Source organism: Hypanus sabinus, chromosome 4 (genome assembly GCF_030144855.1).
Source record: "Hypanus sabinus isolate sHypSab1 chromosome 4, sHypSab1.hap1, whole genome shotgun sequence".
Lineage (NCBI taxonomy): Eukaryota > Metazoa > Chordata > Chondrichthyes > Myliobatiformes > Dasyatidae > Hypanus > Hypanus sabinus.
In genome coordinates this window covers 10,555,654-10,568,032 of record NC_082709.1, presented here as the reverse complement: position 1 = coordinate 10,568,032, position 12,379 = coordinate 10,555,654, and positions in this window count along the sequence as shown.

The following is a 12,379-nucleotide window of genomic DNA, read 5'->3' as shown; positions in this document are numbered from 1 at the left end:
TCTTGGTGTGGCATTCTCAGATACAAAATTCTTAGCCAAGGGCGAGGCAGGGGGTACTGGTTTTAAATGTCATGCCTGATGGGATAGGGCTTAACCCTTGTATTCAGCTTGCTGTTTCTGCTGCCTAAACTGATTTTGACAAAACTGGGTTAAGACATACTGAGCAGCCAATATGGCAACTTACTCAAGGACAGACAGCTCTTAAATTCCTCGAGCATGATGAGTTGACTAAGTTGTTCCTTCATTTCTATATGTTGAGCTAAACACCACCAGTCAAAAGAGATTCTTTTTCTCTCTGGAAAACTCACCGTATGTTTGCTGGTCGAGCTTACTATAGCAGCTAAAGCACTGGCAATAAGCCGTAGGAACCAACTCATAAGATTTCAAGATAAAAGCTTTGACCTCATCATAAGCTGAACTTTTTCAATGCTTAGAGCAGAGTAGGCTTCCTCAGCAAAAGCAGAGACCAGACGTGTTTATGCCAACTTGAAGTGGTAGCCACCCATTCAAAATGAGAGAAGTATTTCTCAACATCCCTCTCTGCAAATGGTGGAGCTAATTAAATATGGCTAACTACAGAAGGATCAGACTTATGAGCTTTCTTAAACTCTAATTCATTTAGAAACACTCATGTTTTAAATGCAGTTGAAGTTCCCTTAGCAATCGTTCCTTATGCCTTGTCCTCTAACTACTTCCCTTGCAGCACCATCTCCTTTAACCTCAACTCAATGGCAGCCTGTGATAAAGGAGTAGGCTTGAGCACCAGGGGACTGAACTAACCTCTAGAACCCCAGTGTTTATCAACACTTCCCCAATGACCATTTTTATGCTCCCTTTTAACCAATTTTCAGTGCTGGTAAACTTAGTTTTGTAATTAGAAGCCAGCGGCAAAAGTTGATCTTTTGTGAATAGCTCAGGAAGCTCCTCAGAATGTTCTATAATGAACTCTTCAAGAGATGCCATACTGAAAAAGATTTCCTACCCCACACTAAAGGACTGACAACATTCAAAGTTCAGCACAAACATACGAATGGGGCGTTTAATACAAAGCAACAGTAACCAAGTACAAAGTGAGTATGGTCATCAAGTGCTAATCTAAACGATACGCAATAAGTGAAAATCCAGACAAACACAAATGAGAACCCGCCACCCCCTGATACCTGCCTAGCCTTTGCTCTATCTTCTAAGGTGTACTGGGCAAGTTTAAAAGCAAAACTCCAGGAAGCATATTCCACCAGGCTAAAGGGTCACGTAGTACTGAAATGCTTACCCCCCACCTGAGAACAAGTCTCTACCCAAGGCAACCTCAAAAACAATAAAGGAGTGAACCACAGGAAGAAGTGATTACTCAATCCAGCTGGAAAACTCCCCTAACTAACCAGGGTGCTCATGCACTAGTTAACTTAGCACACAAACAACCATACTCACCCAGCAGCAGTTGTACCAGAAGGGTGATAAATGGCAAAGCAACAGCACACCATAAAACAGAATAACAAACAATCAAAAGACCTGTACGCCACAAAAAATCTTAGGGCAAACACAACTCACGCCCATCCTTTCAAAAGAACATAAATTGGATGAGCCCCCATTATGTTACAACCTCGGCACTCCGGAAGTGACACAAAGGAGTCAGGCCACAACAGGAATCACGAACAAAAGATATTGATTAAGTTAAAGCTAAGGTAAAGAGTAAAGGGAAAAAGGGTGAAGCGTGGTGTGATAGTGCTGGCGACAGAATGGGAGAGTACGAGTGGGAAGTAGGAACGGTCTTGTCTTTAAGCAGTCCCCAGCAGGTGCCGGTATTGGAAGAGTAATTGCAGGTGCCCCAGGGAACTGCAACACAGGTTAAAGAGGAAACATGGACCAGGAAATGTACAGGACATAACATAGACAATTAAATATTTAATGCATTTGCAGGTGTTCCAAAAAGCATAGGTACAACATCAAAACACATGTAGTACTGAGCTCTTGCACACTACTGTGTTAATTATAGGTACTGTACTGCTGCTGCAAAATGGATTTCGTGGCAGATGTGAGCAATGATAAATCTGATTCTGATATGGGTCTCCATTGTGGACTGAGTGGCAAGGGAGCAGGGAGAGGGGAATCGCGCAAATACAAAAAGAAAGAAAAATAATAATAATAATAAATAAGCAGTAAATATGGAGAACATAAGATGAGGAGTCCTTGAAAGAGTCCGTTGGTTGTGGGAACAGTTCAGTGATGAGGTGAGTGAACTTAAATAAAGTCATCTCCTCTGGTTCAATGGCCTGATGGTTGAGGGATAATAACGGTTACTGAACACAAAATACTCTGCAGGTGCTGGGGTCAAAGCAACACGTACAACATGCTGGAGGAACTCAGCAGGAGACCCTTCGTCAGGACTGAAGAGGGAGGGGGCAGGGGCCCTATAAAGAAGGTGGGGGGAGGGTGGAAGGTGCCAGGTGAGAAACCAATCAGAGGAAAGATCAAGGGGTGGGGAAGGGGAAGCAGGGAGGGGATAGGCGGGAGGGGTGAAGAAGGAATCTAAGGGGAAAGCACTATGTGTAGTAGAAGAAGGCAGAATCATGAGAGAGGTGATAGGCAGCTGGAGAAGGAGGCAGAGTGAAACTGGGATGGGGAAGGGAGGCGGAGGGAATTACCGGAAGTTGATCATGGCAAGGGTCTGGAGACTACCCAGCCGGTATATGAAATGTTGCTCCTCCAACCTGAGTTTGGCCTTATCATGACAGTAGAGGAGGTCATGTATGGACATATCCGAATGGGAATGTGAAGCAAAGTTGAAGGGGGTAGCAATCAGGAGATCCTGTCTGTTAAGGCGGACGGAACGGAGGCGCTCGATGCAGTGGTCCCCCAATCTGCGTCGGGTCTTGCCGATGTAGAGGAGGTTGCACCGGGAGTACCGGATGCAACCTAATCTGCGTCAGGTCTCGCCGATGTAGAGGAGGTTGCACCGGGAGTACCAGATGTAAAAGATTACCCCAACAGACTCACAAGTGAAGTGTTGCCAGACCTGGAAGGACTGTTTGGGTCCCTGAATGGTGGTAAGAGAGGAGGTGTAGGGACAGGTGTAGCACTTACGCTTGCAGGGATAAGTGCCAGGTGGGAGATCCATGGAGAGGGACGTGTGGACCAGGCAGCCGCAGAGGGAACGATCCCTGCGGAAAACAGAGAGGGGTAGAGAGGGGAACATGTGCTTAGTGGTGAGGTTCTGTTGAAGATGGCGGAAGTTGTGGAGGATAATGTGCTGGGTCTGGAGGCTGGTGGGGTGGTAGGTGAGGACAAGGGGAACTCTGTCCCTGTTGTGGTGACGGGAAATGGAGGAGATGTGGGTGAGGGCATCATTGATGATGGCAGAAGGGAAACCACGATCCTTAAAGAAAGAGGACATTCGAGATGTCCTAGAACGGAAAGCCTCATCCTGGGAGCAGATGCGGTCGAGACGGAGGAACTGGGAAAGGGGAATAACATTTTTGCATGTGGCAGGGTGGGAAGAGGTATAGTCGAGGTAGTTATGAGAGTCATTGGGTTTATAGAAGATGTCAGTGGACAGTCTGTCTCCAGAGATGGAGACTGAGAGATCGAGAAAGGGGAGAGAAGTGTCCGAGATGGACCAAGTGAATTTGAGAGCTGAGTGGAAGTTAGAAGCAAAGTCAATGAAATTGACGAGCTCAGCATGGGTGCAGGGAAGCAGCACCAATGTAGTCGTCAATGTAGTGAAGGAAAAGTTGGGGAGCAGTACCAGTATTGATTTGGAGCATAGACTGTTCCACATAACCAATGAAGTGGCAGGCATAGCTGGGGCCCATGTGAGTGCCCATAGCTACACTCTTGGTCTGAAGAAAGTGGGAAGAGCCAAAAGAAAAGTTATTAAGTGTGAGTACCTGTTCTGCCAACAGGAGGAGGGTGGTGGTGGTGGTGGGGAACTGGTGAGGTCTATTGTCCAGAAAGTAGCAGAGGGCTTTGAAGCCTTCTTGATGGGGATTGGATGTGTATAAGGATAGGACATCCATAGTGAAAATGAAGTGGTCAGAACTGGGGAACTTGAAGTTATTAAAGAGGTGGAGGGCATGGGATGTAACCCGGATGTAGGTGGGGAGGGACTAAACTATGGGTGACAAAATGGAGTCCAGGTAGGCAGATACACATTCGGTGGGGCAGGAGCAAGCTGAAACAATGGGCCTACCAGGACAGTCAGGCTTGTGGATCTTGAGGTGAAGATAAAACCAAGCAGTGCGGGGTGTGGGAATTATGAGTATTTTGGCTGAGGATGAAAGGTGTCCGGAATTGGTGAGGGCAATGATGGTATGGGAGACAATGGTTTGATGTTTTTTGGTAGAGTCCTGTTCCAGGGGTAAGTAAGGGGAGGTGTCAGAGAGCTGCCGTTTGGCCTCAGTGAGGTAGAGGTCCGCCCACCAGATTACCACATACTTATAACTGTTCCTGAACCTGGTGGTGTAAGTCCTGAGTCTCCTGTACCTTCTTCCTGATGGCAGCAGTGAGAAAAGAGCATGACCTGGGTGTAGGGGATCCCTGATAATGGGTGTTGTTTTCATGTGACAACGCTCGGTGTAGATGTGCTCAATGTAGATGTACAATGTACATGTGAGAAATAAAGCTAGTTTTCTTCTTCAAATTACACTGCCAGTCCAATAAGAATAACTGGACATTGTATAAGCTTTCATATCAACACCATCTCCTTGAATTCCTGAAACACTACTCTCTATAGAATGTAGAAACTTTGTAAATACAAAATGTTACTTAATTTGATCCAGAAATGCAAAGAAGTCATCCAACATCTAAACTTGCCAGTAAATCAATGGAGTGTCATTCCTGTGACCAAGTGCTTGATTCTCTGAGTTAACTTGGAAGTGTTGCTGTTAATCAACTCATCCTCAAATGCAATTGATCCTCCAGCATATAATTGTACAAAACACACTAAATTTGGACCCAAATTGGCACCTATAGTCCACAAACAATTGGTGCTAGCCCAGCCACTTTTTTGACTTTCCACATATCAAATAATTTATGAAATTGGTGCAAAGTACTCCATATGATAAGATATAACAGCAGAATTAGGCAATCTGGCCCACCAAATCTGCTCCGCCATTTCATCATGGCTAATCCATTTTCCCTCTCAGCCCCAATCTTCTGCCTTCTCCTTGAATCCCTTCATGTCCTGACCAATCAAGATCAATTGAAACACTTGACAAAAGAGTGGAGTAAATCGTAGCTATTGCTAAAATTATTCTGAACTTCAAGATACTACCTCCCATCAACACTAAGGTCTAATGTGCAAACTTGCTTACTTACAACTTATTCAATGTAGAAATCAGACGACAGATCCTTCCGCGTGGCTACTCTCATCTGTACTGAAGCTCTTACAGGTCCACTTCACCTCTTTGGAAAATAGTAACCAATAGTGTCAAGGTTTAAGTAATCAGCTTCCATTAGCCTCCATTAAAGGTCCATGACCTGAGGTTTATTGCATCTGCTGGTATTTCGCAAGTCCTGCTCGAGGCAAATAATTAAAAACACATGTCAAATCTATTATTGGTTTTTTAAAAATCCGGTAAGTTTCCTCAGATTGATCTGGGCATGTTCATTCCTGATATTTTAGTAGTTACAAACAAATAGATATACTTGTTCAATTTTTTTTCCATTTTGTCAATATGAGTTAGATTTCAGCGTATTTCACTGATTTTAAATAAAAGTAACATTTCATTCAATTATTTTCAGTGTAGGGAATTGTGTGAAAGAAAGAAGAAACAATTTAAAATTAAAATGTTTCAATATGGTTTTTCTTTAAAATTCAGGGTTCAGTTTAGTAATAACCCAACCGAAAAGTGGGAATGTTAATTATTAATGACGGCAGTGAGGGAAATAGCTAAATGTTCAGGGTTTTCTGATTTAGCAATCTGCTAGCCAGTAATTACTTTTTGTGGCAAATGGGTTCAAAAAACTTCATTGGCAACTTCTTAAAAATATGAAATCCCACGCAAATCACAGCAGAAACAAGAGCTCCCTAATACATTTTTGAAAGTCAAACTGGTGTAGGGCTTATTCTATGAATGGTAGGGCTCTAGGGAGCCTAAGGAAACAAAGGGACTTAGAAGTACAATTCACGTGCAGACCTCACTAAACACAGTATCACAGATAGACAAGGTGATGAAAAAGGCATTTAACATTTGTCAGTCCGGACACTGAGTAAAGGAGATAGGGCATTAAGTTATTGGTGAGGCTGCACTTGGAATACTGTGTACAGTTTTGGTCACCTTACTGTATGAAAGCTGTGGTTAACCTGGGAAGAATATATTAAAGATTTACAAGGATGTTTGTCAGGACTAGAAGTCCTGAATTACAGAGAGAGCTTGGCCTGGCTAGGTCTGTATTCCTTGGAACATAGGAGAATAAGGAGTGAGCTTATAGAACTGTTAAAAATTACAAGAGGCATAATTAACACAGCTTTTGTTAAAGCATTTATTTCTTGAGATACAGTGCAAAATGCACTCTTTCAGCGGCGCTGCCCAGCAACCCCCGATTTAATCCCAGCCTCATCATGGAACTGTTTGCAATGACCAATTAACCTACCAACCAGCATGTCTTTGGACTGTGGGAGGAAACCAGAGCACCCAGAGGAATCTCACATGGTCAAAGTTCAAAGGTTTATTTATTATCAAAATATACAACTCTGAAATTCTTCTTCTCCAGATAGCCACGACACCAAGAGAGAAAAGAACAGCATCATGATCATCAATCACCTCTCCCTGCACAAAAAGAACAAACAAAAATGGAAAAGGCACATCAATCTCCAAATACCACTTTCCCACACACGAAAAATGTGGAAGATCTAGTGAAGCGGTCAAGGTGGGTAAAATTGCAACATTTAAGAGGGACTTGGTTAGATAGATGGAGAGGAGGGACTTGAGGGTTATGGGCCAAATGTAGACAACCAGGACTAGCAGGGAGGAAGCTGTGGTTAGCAAGGTGCAGTTGGGCCATGCTCTATGACTATTCACTCTATCGGACTGTTGTCCTACAGTTTCAGCAGCCTGGCTTATCCCCTGATACTGGATGTTTCTGCATGGAGTTTATATGTTCTCCCGATGACTATAAAGACTTTGCACTGCTGCATATAAAGAGATGTTAGTAGATTAATTAATGTATTGACTTACAGTGTGGAATAGGCCCTTTCAGCCCTTTGAACCACACAGCTCAACAACCCCCGATTTAGCCCTAGCCTAATCACAGAACAAGGACTAATTAACCTTCCAACCCATAGGTCTTTGAATTGTGTGAGGTTACCGCAGCGCCCAGAGGAAACGCACACAGACATGGGGGACAACGTACAAACTCCTTACAGGGAGCGGCGGGAATCGAACTTTGGTTGCTGGTATTGTAAAGCATTGTGCTAACCACTATGCTACCATGCCGCCCCAACTGACTGTTAAACTCTTGTTCTGGGTGGAGATTGGGGCGGGGTAAAGAAGAGAATCTGTAGAACGGATATTCTGGTGAAATGAGGAATTAAAGCACGTCTGAGTTATAGGGAGTGGTTGGTCATGCTGAATCTTTCTCTGCAGGAGGAGCATAGCAGAATATGGAGTGACCTCACAGAAGTTTACAGTTGATAGGAATTCTCGTGGATTCTGTTGTGACTGTGATCAAAGTCACCAGGAGACACTGAAGCTGGTAGATTTTAAGACTTTATTCTGCGCAACAAGCAGGCATCATACTGGAGACAACTCTTGAAAAAGAAGGCTCATAAACTCAAACTACATCACATTTTTATGCGTAACATTAAGATCAATGGCAACCCAATACAGTTTCAATAGCTACAATGACATAATTTACATCAATACTTTTGGTTGACGATGCTTCCTTTGAGTTACATATAATTTCCAAACTCCCATATCTTCACACCAACAGTCCAGACACCCTAGAATGAGTGCTGATCACAACTGTATCTAAGCTGCATTCATGTATATGCAGAATACCCAGGTCGATGAGATGTTTCCTGATCTGCCATCAGCCTCAGTCTCCAGCTCCATGAACACCACTGTTCTGAGCTGCATTTTAAACTCAATCTACAACCTACATTCAGGTCTGAAGACAGGTTGCCATTGAAGTTAATATTTGCTACATTCCATAATTCCGGAATAAACCATAAAATATTCAATAGGCTGAATGGTCTCCTATGTTGTAAGTATAATACAAATGCAAACTTTATAAATATTCTCTGACCATACCCCTTAAAACTCGTTTCATTTCGGATTTTTCCCAGTGTGGAAGAAACATTATCAAAACTGGAATGTTTTTTTTGTCCTATCTGCTCAATGCTTTCAGAATTTTCCATTTTGTTTGTTGATTTTTGAATTTTTTTGTCAGTTTTAAGTACTGATCATCTTATAAATGGTGAGAAGACTTAAGGAAGCGCGTGGACTGCTCCTGCCTCCCATTTGTATTCATGCTTTTTATTACTCTTTACTGTCTCTGTACAGTACTGAGCAAAAGTCTTAGGCACATAAATCAGTAGTTCAAAGGTTCATATTATTGTCAAAGTATACACGTAGAATACAACTCTGATATTCGTCTTCTCCAGATAGCCATGAAATACAGAAAAAAACATGTTTGTTGAAAGAAAAGGCATCAACCCCCCCCCCACATGAAAAAGGAACAAAAAAGAAACAAAACATGCAAATCCCAAATCCCCAAACCCCTTCCTCACACAAAACTAACTGCTCACCCACACGGAAAACAGCAAACCCCCAACCCCTTCTTTTGCACAAAAACTAACAGCTAGGGTGTCTAAGGCTTTTGCACAGTGCTATATTTCTCAACTTGGAACAGAGAGAGAGTTTGTAAATATGGTGGGAGCAAAGGATATTGGGAGTGGTGACAGCGGCGCGCTGAGGGAGGGGTGTGGGACAGGTGGCAGAAAAGAAGAGCCAGGTGTGGAGGGTGGCACGGGTGCAGACACACCTAGCCCTGAGATACCAGGCAAGGTCATTTGATTCCAAAAATTGGTTTATTGATCATTACAGAATGTCTCTCTGTTGCTTTCCACTTCCTCCCCTCTCCTTTCCCCTTTTCCCAACTGTGACTCCCCTCTCCCTGTCCCCTTCCAACTCAGCCCAGAGTAGAGATCCACATCAGAATTAAGTTTATCATCACTCTTGTACGTCATGAAATTTGTTTTCTTTTGCAGCAGCAGTACAGTACAATACGTAAAATTACTCCAGTACTGTGCAAATGGTTTTAGGCTCTCCAACTATATTCATTCATTCATTCATTATGCAAAATATCATATGGCATGGGTGATCATGGCCATTCCATGACCGTTACTGTTCTTGGCAAATTTTTCTACAGAAGTGGTTTGCCATTGCCTTCTTTTGGACAGTGTCTTTACAAGATGGGTGTCCCCAACCATTACTCATCAGAGATTGTGGTCATATAACCAGGACTTGTGATATGCACCAGCTGCTCATACGACTGTCTATCTCCTGCTCTCATGACTCACGTGACCCTGATCAGGGGGCTACACCTTGCCCAAGGGTGACCCACAGCCTAGGGGAGGAAAGAAATGCCTTACACTTTCATTGCATTCTGCCACCTGCCTACTTAGATATATGTGTCTAAAACTTCTGCACAGTACTCTACTTTTTGTTTTTTCTTTTCTCTCTCAATAACAGAATCAGGGGATATGGAACTATGCTGGAAAGTGAGGCTGAGGTAAACAGTAATGAACAGTCTTGTTGAATGGGGAGCCGATATGATGGGCTGAATAGCCTTCACCTGCTTATATTTCTTAAGCTACCTTCTCATTCCTGAATTTTGACCTTTTTGTGAAATCCCTGAAACACTTAATAGGTTTGCTTTTCATTTCATTGTAAATTATATTTTAATTGAATATTTCTGAGGGTGGTTTTAAACATTCCCATAATTGTTCTTGTTTGTCAAAACACATTCACATTTATTTTTGATAGTTCATTCGCACTCCTCAGAATTAAACAAAACAACCAGCCCTTCAATTCATTGATGCTTTGTTGCTGCAGAGGAACAACCTTCACAAGGAAAGCAAAATACCTGATGAAAAAAAGGTAGCAGAGTCATTGACAGCAAATCTTTCATTTATTGATTTAGAGATACAGTGCAGAACAAGCCCTTTTGACCCTATGAGTCACACCAACAAGCAACCCTTGACTTTTCCCTAGTTCAATCAGATATGAAAATACTAAAAGCTTTTTTAAGTATATAAAGGGTAAAAGAGAGTCGAGGGTAGATATAAGACCAATAGAAAATGACGCTGAAGATATTGTATTGAGATATGCAGAGATGGCAGAGGAACTGAATGCGTGTTTTGCATCAGTCTTCACAGTGGAAGACATCTGCAGTATACCGGACATTCAAGAGTGTCAGTGAAGTGAAGTTTGTGCAGTGAGAATTATGAGTGAGAATGTCAGAAGGCCTTTGACAAAGTGCCGCATATGAAGCTGCTTAGCAAGATAAGAGCCCATGGAATTACAGGGAAGTTACTAGCACGGGTGAAGCATTGGCTGCTTGGCAGAAAACGGAGTGTGGGAATAAAGGGATCCTATTCTGGCTGGCTGCCCATTACCAGTGGAGTTCCACAGGGGTCGGTGCTGGGGCCATGCTTCTTACGATGTATGCCAATGATTTGGACTACAGTATTAATGGATTTGTGGCTAAATTTGCTGCTGATATAAAGATAGGTGGGGGAGGGGGTAAAGTTGATGAAACAGAGAGCCTGCAGAGAGACTTAGATAGTTTACGGGAATGGGCAAAGAAGTGGCAAATAAAATACGATGTTGGAAAGTGTATGGTCATGCACTTTGGTGGAAGAAATAAACGGGCTGACTATTATTTAGATGGGGAAAGAATTCAAAATGCAGAGATACAAAGAGACTTGGGAGTCCTTGTGCAGGATACCCTAAAGGTTAACCTCCAGGTTGAGTTGGTTGTGAAGAGGGTGAATGCAATGTTGGCATTTATTTATAGAGGTATAGAATATAAGAGCAGGGATGTGATGTTGAGGCTCTATAAAGGACTCGTGAGACCACACTTGGAATATTAGGGCTCCTTGTTTTAGAAAGGATATACTGACATTGGAGAGGGTTCAGAGAAGATTCACAAGAATGATTCCAGGAGTGAAAAGGTTACCATATGAGGTACTTCTGACAGCTCTTGGGCTGTATTCCCTGGAGTTCAGGAGAGTAAGGGGGTTCTCATAGAAACATCCTGAATGTTAAAAGGCCTGAACAGATTAGACATGGTAAAGTTATTTTCCATGGTAGGGGATTCTAGGACAAGAGGGCACAACTTCAGGATTGAAGGATGTCCACTTAGAACTGAGATGTGGAGAAATTACTTTAGTCAGAGGGTGGTAAATCTGTGGAATTTGTTGCCATGAGTGGCTGTGGAGGCCAAGTCATTGGGTGTATTTAAGGCAGAGATAGATAGGTTCTTGATTAACCAGAGCATCAAAGGGTACGGGGAGAAGGCAGGGGAGTGGAGATGACCAGAAGAATTGGATCAGCCCATGATTGAATGGTGGAGCAGACTCAATGGGCTGAATGGCCTACTTCTGCTCTTATATCTTATCGTGTTATGATCTAATCCTAACCTAATCATAGGACAGTTTACAATGACTAATTAACCTATCCCCCATGCGTCTTTGGACTGTGGGAGGAAACCAGAGGACCTAGAGAAAACCCAAGCATTCCATGGGGAGGACGTACAGATTTGTTACAAAAGATGTCTGAGTTGATCTCTGAACTCTGACACTCTGAGCTGTAACAGCATTATGCTGAACGCCGCACTATTGTGACTACTGTGGTGAATGATTTGTTATAACTTAACTTCTGAGAGGAACAATTCCATATTGATGTCCTCTGCTGGGATTCATATTTGATAGCTATTAAACTAAACTGAGTAGATGAATTTGAGGCAGAAGTTGGTGAACAGTGGTGCATCTGGTCACCTAGCTCCAGGAAGGATATCAATGAACTTGAAAGAATGCAGAAAAAATTTACAAGGATGTTGCTGGGACTTGAGGAGCAGAGTTATAGGGAAAGTTAGGACGTTATTTACTTGAATGTAGAATGAGGGGAGCTCTTTTAGAGGTATATAAAATTATGAGCAGTATAGATAGGGTAAATAAGTGTGGGCTTTTTCCTCTGATGTGGGGTGAGAATAGTATGAGAGGTCATAGGTTTAGGGCAGGGGTTCCCAACCTTTTTTATGCCATGGGCCATTACTATTAAGCAAGGGGTGCATGAAGCCCAGGTTGGGAACCCCTGGTTTAAAGTGAGAAGTGAAATATTTAAGGGGAATATGAGGGGAAACATCTTCACTCAAA